The sequence below is a fragment of the Coenobita brevimanus genome, unplaced genomic scaffold (assembly GCF_032717465.1).
Source record: "Coenobita brevimanus isolate Jiangsu-jjx unplaced genomic scaffold, ASM3271746v2 jjx.HiC_scaffold_3718, whole genome shotgun sequence".
Taxonomy (NCBI): Eukaryota; Metazoa; Arthropoda; class Malacostraca; order Decapoda; family Coenobitidae; genus Coenobita; species Coenobita brevimanus.
Genome location: NW_027644770.1, coordinates 3,275,385 through 3,287,501, shown reverse-complemented (window position 1 = coordinate 3,287,501; position 12,117 = coordinate 3,275,385).

Genomic DNA, 12,117 nt, shown 5'->3' with positions numbered 1-12,117 from the left:
TATATTTATACAGTATTAGCCTCACAGTAGGACGGCCTAACCCAGCCATAGATAACACAGGCTAAACTAACCTAACCTAACCAAGTTATGCTAACCTAACTAATGGTAACTTAACTAACCCATAGTAATGCAAATATAAATATATTTGTGTTGATATGAGAAGGTGTTGTATTAATAAGAGTCCACCATTACGCCCGGAAAATAAACGCTCTTCGGGAAGTCAAACCCTGGTGAGCTAAAATTCCACTTATCGCCACTTATTTTACATTTATATTGTGGTCAATTTACTATTGCTTGAGCTCAGTATTTTTATGTGCATATTTTACATATATATATATTTATATATATATATATATATATATATATATATATATATATATATATATATATATATTAATAGTGATTCAGGAATACACAGCACTAATTTTGTCTAAGTTCGTCAACAACTTTGAACTGTCGGTATAGTGAGACAGCCTCTTCCCCTATTTGTGTGTAGTTTTGACGGTCAGCTGTATATAGGGCAAAGTGTTAGTTTCAGAGACTTTTAGTGGATAACATAAATAGTTGAAAGAATGAAGGATGACAACAGAGGGTGAGAGGTGTGAATGTTTAGTGTAGACTTGCAAGAGAAAGACCAGAAAAATATTTGGGGCAAAGTCAGTGAGTGTGACCTTATGATTAAAGGACTGAATAGAGGTTGATCTGCATGGAGAGCTGGCCAGTGGTGAGCAAGACCAATACACGCAAGGTTGTTGGAGCCCTTATAAACAAAGAAAGGCAGCAGTTGAATGAGTGTCTAAAAGGAGAGAAGTGATAGGGATATAGACTTGAAGAAAAAAAGGAAGCCTTGGAAGAAGATGCTTCAGAGAAGTGTGTCTTTGGAAGTGATAGAAAGATGGAAATAGGAATATAGGAGATTTGAAAAGAGAGTAAAGCAAATGGTAGATGAAGCCAGACAGTGAGAGTATGATGAGTATGGAAGAAGGATAATTGATCAGTACAAGAATGATAAATGGGAGTACGATGAGACAGGTAAACAAGGACGAGGATACAGGGTTATGAGAGGGGTAGAGCGAAGGAAGTAGCTGAGGCATTCAGTAGGAGGTGGGTGGATGTTGGATATGTGCAAGAAGTCAGTTTTTCATATTTTATCAGTGTATGTTTCGTAGGCTGGTCTGGATGAGGTAGAGAAGGATAGAATCTGGGATGACTTAATACATGTAGTAAGTGGTATGGGGGATGATGAAATTGTGGTTTTGGGAGGGGACTTAAATGGTCATGTAGGTGACGCAGCTCAAGGATATGAAGGAGTACATGGTGGATGTGCATATGGTACAAGAAATGAGGAAGGGAAACGGATACTTGAGTTTGGGGAGACAATAAACATGATTATGTGCAACACAGATTTAAGGAAAAGAGAATGTAGGTTGGTTACATACCAGTCTGGTGAGAATAGCAGCCAGATAAGAGTATTTCATGGTATGAAGGCTGATAGGAGGTTAGTCAGTGATGTTAAAGTTATAGGGAGCGAGGAGTGTGTGCGGCAACAAAACCTATTTATATATATCATGGTGCTGATGGAGAGGGTAATAAAAAAGAGGACTTATGCACCTAGGAGGAAAATACTGAAGTAGAAAAACCAAAGAGTATGGGATGCCCTGTACAGTGAGATGAGGTGAGTGGTGGCTGAACAGGGAGACAATAACATAAGTGTTAATGAACAGTACATAGCCCTCACGAGCAACCTCTTGAGAGTTGCAGATTCAGTATGCAGTTGGACAAGAGGCCCACCAAGACATAAACTTGGTGGTGGGATAAGGTTGCAGAAGCTCCAGTTAAGGAGAAAGGGTTCTCTGTACGACAGATCTGCCAGAATGGGGACCATTTTGGGTGCAGTTCTCTGTATTCTCTCAATCTTGTTTATGTCTTTCTTTTTGTGTTGGGACCACACTACTGCTGCATATTCCTACCTGGGGTGAATCATGGCCACTATCAATTTTTTCATCATCTCCTCATCCATATAATGAAAAGCTACTCTTATATTAGTCATGAGGTTATACGTCTCTCTAACTGTCTTGTTAATGTGTTTTTCAGGTGACAAACTGTGCTGGACCAGCACACCCAAATCTTTCTCTTCTCTCGTTTCTGTGATTGGTTCATTACCCATCAAATAATTCAATGATGGCCTCTTGGAGCTTTTACCCTTTTCCAATATTTTACATTCCTTTGCATTAAATTTCATTTCCCACATCCGGCTCCAGTCGTGTATCCCATCCAGATCATCCTGCAGCATTTTACAATCCTCCTCAACCTCTACCTTCCTGGAGATCTTTGCGTCATCAGCAAACAGACTTGCATAACTGTTCACTCCATCTACCATATCATTTACATAAATCAGGAACATTACTGGCGTCAACACCGAGCGCTGGGACTCCACTTGTTACTTCCCTCCATCCAGACATCGTATCCTTTATTACAGTCCTCATTTGTTTGTCTCTCAAAAAGTTTTTCATCCATTCCAGGAGGTTCTCCTTCAACCCTCCTGTATGCTTTAGTTTCCACATTAGTCTCTTATGGGGTACCTTGTCGAAGGCCTTCTCCAAATCTAATTACTGTACACACAATCCACCCAACCATCTCTCTCCTGAAGCACGTCAATCACTCTTGAGTAAAAGCTCAACAAGTTGGAAATACATGACCTTCCACTTCTAAATCCAAACTGACTGTCAGCCAAAATATTCATCTCTTCCAGATATTTTATCCATCTGTCTTTCAGAATTCTTTCGCGCAATTTTACGACCATGCTGATTAGGGACACTGGTCTATAATTTAGGGGTTCTTCCCTGTTTCCTCCGTTATAAATTGGTACCACATGTCCCCTCTTCCATTCATGAGGCACTTTTGCCACCTCCAGAGAACACACAATTCAACTGTGAATCTTATCCCCCAGTTGCTCTCTGAATTCCTTCAGTACCCAATTAGAGATTCCATCAGGTCTCTGGGCTTTCCTTACATCTTGAGTTTCCAGTAATTTATACACTTCCTATACTTCCACTCTTATGTCTTTTATCACTACATTTGTAGCACTCCCTCCCCTTCCACAAACTCCTTTTCACTAGTGAAAACTGATTGGAAACATTTGTTCATTATTTCTGCTTGCATTGCCGCATCTTTATAGATCTCTCCTTCTACTTTCAGTTTAGTAATTCCTACCACCAGCATTACATTGCTGTCGATACCAAATCAACGTGGAGCGGTCGACTTCAGCAAACTTGGGAGTAAACATCACTTTCCTCTTCACGTTGCGTTTGCTTCTCGACGAGAAGTCAGCCGTGTACTGCATGAGTTTGTCTCGGGATCTCTTAATATCAAACAAAGTAGATCAGGCCAGGCTCAACTCGCAGAGGATGCGGGAAGAAGACCACCCTGCATCTACTTTCTCCAATATCTCCTGCTTTTTCTCCAGAGTCAACACCATTCTCTTCCTCTTCTCAGGCGGCGGGGCCATCATCACACACACGAAGGAGAGGTACGAGAGCAGCAGGAATGCCTGCAGCAGGTAAAGCATCACCACAAAAGCGAGCACGTGGGCAGGATGACGACGAGTGTGCACTTGCGACAAGAGACAGGCGGAAAGTGGGGAGGATGCAGGGCCCCCCCCCTCCCCCCCGACCATTTTTAGAATATTGGATCCCGGGACGATCATTTCCGGTTAGTGGGGATGTTCGGATATTGGGCGTTCGGATATTAGAGGGATTATTTATTAACATTAGGGATAGGGTTGTCAGAGGTAGACAGAAAAAGACCTTGGACGAGGTTATTGAGTGTGACCTTGGGGTTTAGGATCTGAATAGGGAAGTTGCCTGAGATGAGCAGCATGGAAACCTGCCATTAGGTGACCAAGGCTGACACATGCAAGCATAGTGGAGCCTTTAGAAACTAAACGACAATGAAAATTTGCCTTTTTGTAATGACAGTTTACCAAAAGTGATTCATTCAAAATATGCATGATACTGGGTAGCGATTTTTTACGTGTTGATCAGGTTAGAATTTTTTGCATGGTTGGTATTGGAGGCTTTCAAGGTTAGGTTTAGTGGCAGTCGTTGGTGGTTAGAATTATGGTAGGTATTTGGGGACAAAACCTCTCCGTTAGGTTAGGATGCACTGGTGCGTCCAGTCGGCGATATTGTTTGTAAACGCACTGCCTTGGGGCATTTTTAATAACCTGTCCTAATATACAGTACAGTAATCCCGCATTTTTTGCGGATTTTTTGTCTACGGTTTTGCCCTCTCGCGGATTTTCTTAGCATTAATAAGTTCAACTAAAATATCCTTGAATATAGAGACAACAAAAAATTTGAAATTCCCGCAGCTTCCAATTGTAGCGCGGTAAACTCACGCCACCCTCTGTCCCTTTCCCACGGCCCCTCTGCCAGTGTTACCATATGTAGCATAATTTTATTCTTTTAGCATAATTTTGATCAAATTTTCGAGTCTGGAATATTTTTTAGCATATTAGAAGTTTTAGAATCATTCTAGCATAATTTAGAATGGAATAGAATATTTTTGGAATAATTTTATAAAAGCTACAAATGAGAGAGAGAGGGAGAGAGAGAGAGACAGATAAGGTAAGAAGATGTTTGAATAGTTGGTTACTTTCAGTTTGGGCTTGGTTGGGTTGGATTAGGTTAGGTTGGATTAGGTTAGGTTAGGTTTTAGGTTAGGTTAGGTTAGGTTAGGTTTTAGGTTAGGTTCGGTTTGGTTAGGTTAGGTTAGGTTAGGTTAGGTTCGGTTTGGTTAGGATAAGTTTGAGCTTTGTATTTTACCCATGAAACCTAGGTTTTTCCGATGGATTTTGGTATGATTCATTCGAGTTTCAGCTTCATTTCAGTCGGAAATGACCATTTTCTGTGTTTCCCCCCCTCTCTATAACCGCCGATTCCCCAAAGATCCCCCATTATTGCAGGGGGATGGGGGGGGGTCATATATCAAAATCTGGTTATTTCCGACGGAAATGATGCTCAAAATCGAATGAATCACATCAAAATCCATCAGAAAAACGTAAGTTTCGTGGGAAAAAGCAGTATGGGCAGAAAACCGATATTTATCCTCTTACTGTATGTAGGTTCATTTTAATATTTTCATAGTAAACAATACATAATTAATATGTAGCACGAATATGTATAGAATTTTATCATTTAGCTTCAAGTTAGCATAATTCATTTTATACTTCGAACAAATTTGCTCAATCTAGCATAATTTTTTCATTGCCCTAGCATAATTTCGTTGTTTGGATATGGCAACACTGCTCCCTGCCCCGCATAATCCTCAGTCCACGCCTGACTGCCTGACGTGTATGTTGTTCTTGTAACCGCACTATGATATGAGCCTCTTGCCTCCCACTTGCTTTCCACATGGCCCCAGGACGTAAGCCAGCCTCACCAAAGGCTAATAATACAATTAGAAAGAACTCCAAAGTGACAAAACGATCAAGAAAAGTTATGACCTTAGCAGCGAAAATTGTGTTACTGGACAAGCTAAGAAACGACCGTGCGAGTGTGTGCTATCACCAGTTAATGCATCTTTTTATTTTGTACTGTTTTGTGAATAAATGTGTAGATAACTGTGTATTACAGTACGGTGTTTACGTTTTTCCTTCATAATGGAGTATGTGCTTTCAATCTTGTAAGAAGGTATTTCGGGATGAGTATGGAGGTTTCGGGACAATTCGCAGTCATAACAAACACAAAACAATTCGCCTTCATTAATGAAGATAGCTATGGGTGATGCTAGAATATAATTCAAAGGCAACTACAGCAAGGAAGAAACAAGTTATTGACTAAAGGTGCAACTAATAAATAATATCCAGAACCTACGCTACTGAACATAGACTTTGCTGGATCCCCTTGAAATATAGTTATTAAACTATTGATTAATTAATAAGTATATTGATAAAAGTATTGATTAGTATATTTATAGAATGGCGGGGAATCGTCCAGGGTGCGAATTGTTCTCAAGGGGAATCGTCCATGTTTTGACGGGGAATTGTCTGACGGCGAATTGTCTCGCAATCAGTATGGACATGGACTGTGTGATGGGCAGCATGGTCGACACAAGTGTAAGATTCAATTGTTAATAGAGTATTCGCGGAATTGAATTTTCGCGGGGGTTACAAGAACGTAACTACCGCGAAATATGCGGGATTACTGTAGTTATCTTTATAGTATTGGGCTTCCAGAACCTACCTCCCTATTTTACCTGTAAATATATGTAATGTTTTAGGACGAACTTGATTCAGCACGATGTTCTGCGTGACCTACCTAGTGTTGTATGTGGTCTGTACTATTTTGTTACTGATTTGCTGAAGCCATGTCTGATAAGGGAAAGAGTTGGATGATGATGGTGGTTTTAATGTAGTATATTATGCTTTTTGTAATTTGGTATTGCCTGTGGACTGGGCTGGCTGTAAGGGGTGATGGGGAGGCCAGGCTTAATAAAACAAACTTTATTGAAGGTTATTTAAAGTTTGACATCATTATCATCGTCATCATCCAGATCTTTTTTCCCGTCTAATAATAATAATAATAATAATAATATGGGTGGCACCCCCCTTCATGGGCAACCCTTTAGACTCTTTCAGACCTGAGTACAGTATTGTACTGTACAGGAAAAATATCTAAGACATATGACCTAATAAAGTGAACCAAGATTATGGCTTTACTAAATCAACAAGGATATGATTTAACTAAACCAACAAGAATATGGCTGCTCACCTTAACTCAAGAGGACAACAAGCTTGATGGACTTAAGAAGGGGATCCAAGGCAGGGTGAGGCACCTAGTGTGCACCTCCTGCAGCACCCGACCCACCACCTTCCTCGCCACACTCGTCACCACCACTTTCGACATTTTCACTAGCTAATGCACCCACTTTGTTCATAAACCCTTCAAAGTCTTTCTGACACCTCAGACATTGGATTATCCTCTTGATCTTCCCCAGGATATGGCTCTGTTGAAGTTGAAGGGAATGATTCCTCACTTTCTTGAGGCCGCAGGAAATGTGTGATGAAGGTTTGCTTCCGTCTGTTAACCTGGTTGTGCCTGTCTGTGTAGTAGCAGAAGGTTCTGTCCAGTGAAGTCATCACTTCCACCAATTGCAACTGACAGTGTTCGATGTCCTTGAATTCTTCCTTGAACTTATCTAGGGCACACACTACCCAGCCGATCTCCATCATCGACAAGTCTCCATTCTCCATCACTGGTGGTGCTGGCTGTTCTGCTGCGGTTTCCTGCTCTCAGCCCTCTTGCTCTCAGCTCCGGATTTGAGCCACTCTTCCCTGCTGTCTCGGGTATTACGAGTTCAGTTCACATACTATTAAAAATACATTACAATTCGATAAAAAATAGGTCCTCGCGTACAATGAGATTCACTTACTGTGAGCTCGGGTACTATGCATACCTACTGTAGTCAATTACGATTATGATTACACAAAAGTCTGTAATCGATTACAATCGAATACAATTACAGATTACGATTACCCCACGTCTGCTAAATATGTCAGATTGACCCACTGGGAGTAGGGTTTTTTTTTCAAGAATACTCCCCCAGTAAACCTGGTTGTCGTAAAAGGCGACTAAAAGGGTTGGCGGAGGTTTAGTGCCCCTCCCCGGAAAACAACTAACTAAAAAGACAAACAATAAGCCTCGGACAAGGACTGACCAAAAGATGACGACCAAGGACCGGACAAAGGACATGGTTATCGGAACTTGGAATGTAAGGGGAGCGAATGATGAGGTGAAAGAGAGAGAGATTGTTCAGGTGCTTGAGGGTGCGAAAGTTGATGTATGCGGAATAACTGAAACGAAATGTAGAGGTGAGAGTGTGAGAGAATGGGAGTATGGATGGGGTATATGTGCAGGAGTAGGTGAGAATGAGAGGGCAAAAGAAGGAGTATGTATAGTTGTGAGTAAAAAATGGAAGAAGAGCATAAGAGAGTATGGATCAGTTGGGTCAAGGATTGTGTGGGTAAGATTGAAAGTTGGAATACAAATGTAGGTGATAGTGTGTGTGTATGCGCCAACGCAAGATCGTCCAAGCAGAGTGAGAGAAGAGTTCTGGACAAATGTGGAAGTGTGCATGGAAAGGTTTGGAAGGAATGAGAGAGTGTTTTTGATCAGAGATATGAATGGTAAAGTAGGGAATGTGAAGATGGATGGAATAGTTGGTGAGTGGGGTGTGCCTGCTGAGATAGATGAGAATGGCAATGCTGGGAGGGGGTTGGTGATAGCCAATACCGTCTTCAGGCACAAGATGATTCACAGGTATACATGGCGAGTGATGAGAAGGGTGGGTGGTGAACTGAATGAAAGGAAGGCAATGATTGATTATGTGTGTGTGGATGAAAGGATGCAAAAATGTGTAATGGATGCAAGAACTTATAGAGGTTGGGGGAGTGGACTTTCTGACCACTACTTGGTGGTGGCCAGAATCAAGGACCAATTAGGATGGAGAAATAGAAGAAGGGAGAGACGGGAAGAAAGAGTATTTGGAAGGAGAGTGGAAAGGTTACAAGAGGGTAAGAAAAAGGCAGATTATAAGAGAGAAGTGGATAAACGATTGGGTAAATATGAATTGGAGCAGATGGGGGACGTGGAAAGTGTGTGCAGGATATTTACAGAAGAAATATGTGCAGCATGTGATGTGGTGTGTAGGATGGAGAGAAGATGGAGGGGTGTGCAAGGAACAGTGTGGTGGAATGAAGAGGTAAGACACGCTGTGGCACAAAAAAAGAAAGCATACAATGAATGGATGAAAAATACGGGCTTGGAAGAAGTTGAGAGGCGGAAGATAGAGTTATATTTAGAAAGAAAGAGAGAGGTGAAAAGATTAGTAAGAGAGAGTAAGAAGAGAGTGGATGAGGAATTTGGAAAGAATTTGAGTGTAAAGACAAGGGACTGTAAGAAAATATTCTGGAAGGAAGTGAAGAGAGTAAGACAGGGTGGATGTGAAGTTAGGAGGGGAGTGAAAGATAAATAATGGTAGATTACTAGTGGAGAAGAGAGGAAAAGTGAGGAGATGGAAAGAACATTTTAAGCAATTGTTGAACATAGAAGATGGAAGTAATGCGAGTATAAGCGGCTGGGGAATTGCTGGGAGAAGGAAGGAGGTGAGAAGACAAGAAGAAATCAGTAGGATAGAAGTTGTGGAAGCAATGAAGAAAGTCAAACTGGGGAAAGCCCCAGGAATTGGTGGAGTGTGTGGTGGTATGCTGAAGCATGGGGGAGAGATAGTAGTAGAATGGATGTGGAAGATGTGCAGATTGGATTGGAAGTCAGGTTTAATTATTCCCTTGTACAAAGGGAATGGGGAAAAATAAGTGTGTGGTAATCATAGGGGCATTTGTCTTCTTAGTGTAATAGGAAAAGTGTATGGTAAGATACTTATTGACAGAGTTAAAGAAATAACAGCGGAATTAGTTGGAGAAGAACAGGGTGGTTTTAGGAAGGGAAGAGGTTGTGTAGATCAGATATTCATTCTTAGATCTTTAGTGGAAAAGTTCTAGAGAAGGGAAAGAAAATGTCTGCGGCTTTCATGGATTTGGAGGCCGAGGATGAGATGGAGGGATGGGGTGGAGAGTTATATGAGAGAGGGTGGTGTGAGTTGGGAGCGGGGCAGTGAACTGGTGGGGGACAAGGCGACGTGGAGGTGATTTTTTTGTGGCCACCCCGTGCAGGATTGAGGCATCTGGCAATAGATAGATAGAGAGATAGTTTCTGAACACGTATTGACTGCAGAGCTAATATATAACGCCGATGAAACTGGGCTAATGCGGCGTTGCTTACCAATATCAACTCTTGCATGTGGCCATGAGAAAGTAGCAGTTGGATTCAAACAAAATAAGGATAGAGTGACTGTGGTTGTCTGTGCAAATGCGGCGGGTACACACAAACTCAAGCTGCTGGTTATTGGCAAGTACGGCAAGCCACGGTGTTTTACAGGGTTGTCTTATTTTGCCTGTTTATTATAAAGCACAGAATAATGCCTGGATGGACTGTGAAATTTTTCCTTGGTGGTTTCACCACGTCTTTGTTCCAAGTATTAAGAATCATCTTAAGAAAATTGTTAAGGCAGAGGACAGTAAAGTGGTGCTTTTGCTTGATAACTGCCGAGCGCTTCCCCCAGCTGATCAGCTCATAAATGGTAACAGTTTTGCATTGTTCATGCCACTCAGTATTACCAGCCTTGTTTAACCCATGGACCAGGGTGTCATTCAAGACATCAAGATGTTGTACACGTGAGACTTTATGCGTAAAGTCCTAAATGCTGATGGGAAAATTGGCGAGTTTCGAAAGGAGTTTAACTTAAGCAGAAGCCATTTACACTCTGGCAATCACATGGAAAAATGTGAGGAAACAAACCATCAGTAGGTGTTGGCACAAGATATGGCATAGGGTTATGACTGAATCCGAAAGCTCTGATGACGACGAACAATTTGAGGGCTTCCCGTCCGAAAAAACATCGAGTGAGGATCTTCAGGAGGAGGTATGCGACTTGGCAGGCCACATTGTTCCCCAGGAAGAAGTTTGGGAGTGGATAAAAGTTGATGAAAATATTCCTGTCGCCCATAATTTCAGTACCGAGCAAATAATAGATGTAGTGATGAACAGAGGAAAAGAAAACACCAAGGATCAAGGAATGTGGCGAGGAAGAGCCTGAAGAGACTAAAATTTTGTGGAGTGAGGGAATAAATGCAATGAACACTGTCATCAAATTTGCCGAGACGAAGCCATTTTTTTCCCTCACAATTCATAATGTTTCTACACCAACTCAGTAACCAGATGATTACTGAGAGTTGCAAGAAAATTAAACAAAGTGACATTAGAATGATGTTCCAGAAAGCTGCACAGCAGTCATCAAAACTGCCGCAGCAGCCAGAACCAGTGCCATCCACATCAGCTGTGGATGTGGAGGATGACTGTCCAGCTGTCCTTCGACTCTAACAATGTTCGTAAGGATGAGTGAGTACTTGCACAATATTTTATCAGTAGGCTGCGGAGTTGCATTATATATTAACTTTATTCATACAAGGTTTCTTGCTCAGAAAAGCTTAGTAGACTAACACATTGTTTCCCTAGTCACTTTTTCCCACCAGCTTAAGTTACTGAAGTCACTTTCCGGCAAATATATCATTCATCTTATCGTATTGATTTTGTAGTTCTGCTAGCATATGACTGTACTTGAAAATTCTCAGTAAGTGGTGGGATATCAACTGCAAATTGGAATGCTGAATTAAAGTTTTCATTGAATGGGCTTCTTAGGAATGAGGGTGGGTGCAGGGAGACTGACAACAGTCACTCAGAAAAAACATGCGTAACCTGCTCCTGATGACATTCGAACGTGTGTTCCAGGCAGCTGAGGTCCTTCCATATTACGGTACTCCTGACAACGTTCAGACAACGTGTGTTCTAGCCAGCAGAGGTCCTTCCATATTACGGTACTCCTGACAACATTCAGACAACATGTGTTCCAGCCAGCAGAGGTCCTTCCATATTATGGTACTCCTGACAACATTCAGACAACGTGTGTTCTAGCCAGCAGAGGTCCTTCCTTATTACGGTACTCCTGACAACATTCAGACAACGTGTGTTCTAGCCAGCAGAGGTCCTTCCTTATTACGGTATTCCTGACAATATTCAGACAACGTGTGTTCCAGTCAGCAGAGGTCCTTCCATATTATGGTACTCCTGACAACATTCAGACAACGTGTGTTCTAGCCAGCAGAGGTCCTTCCATATTACGGTACTCCTGAGAACGTTCAGACAACGTGTGTTCTAGCCAGCAGAGGTCCTTCCTTATTACGGTACTCCTGACAACATTCAGACAACGTGTGTTCCAGCCAGCAGGGATGCTTAAGAAATAAATGTTTATGAGCCATTAACACAGAATAACATTTATTCGCCCGGCAACAATCGGATTGTGATGCTCCACAAATACTTATGGGTCTTTTTTCAACAGTAGGCCCACCTTCTCCACCCACGTCAGGTATTTTCAAGAGTGAGCCACCACATGCATTTCTATGCTGCATTATCTATCTAAACGCAGCCTAGGGGCTTCCTA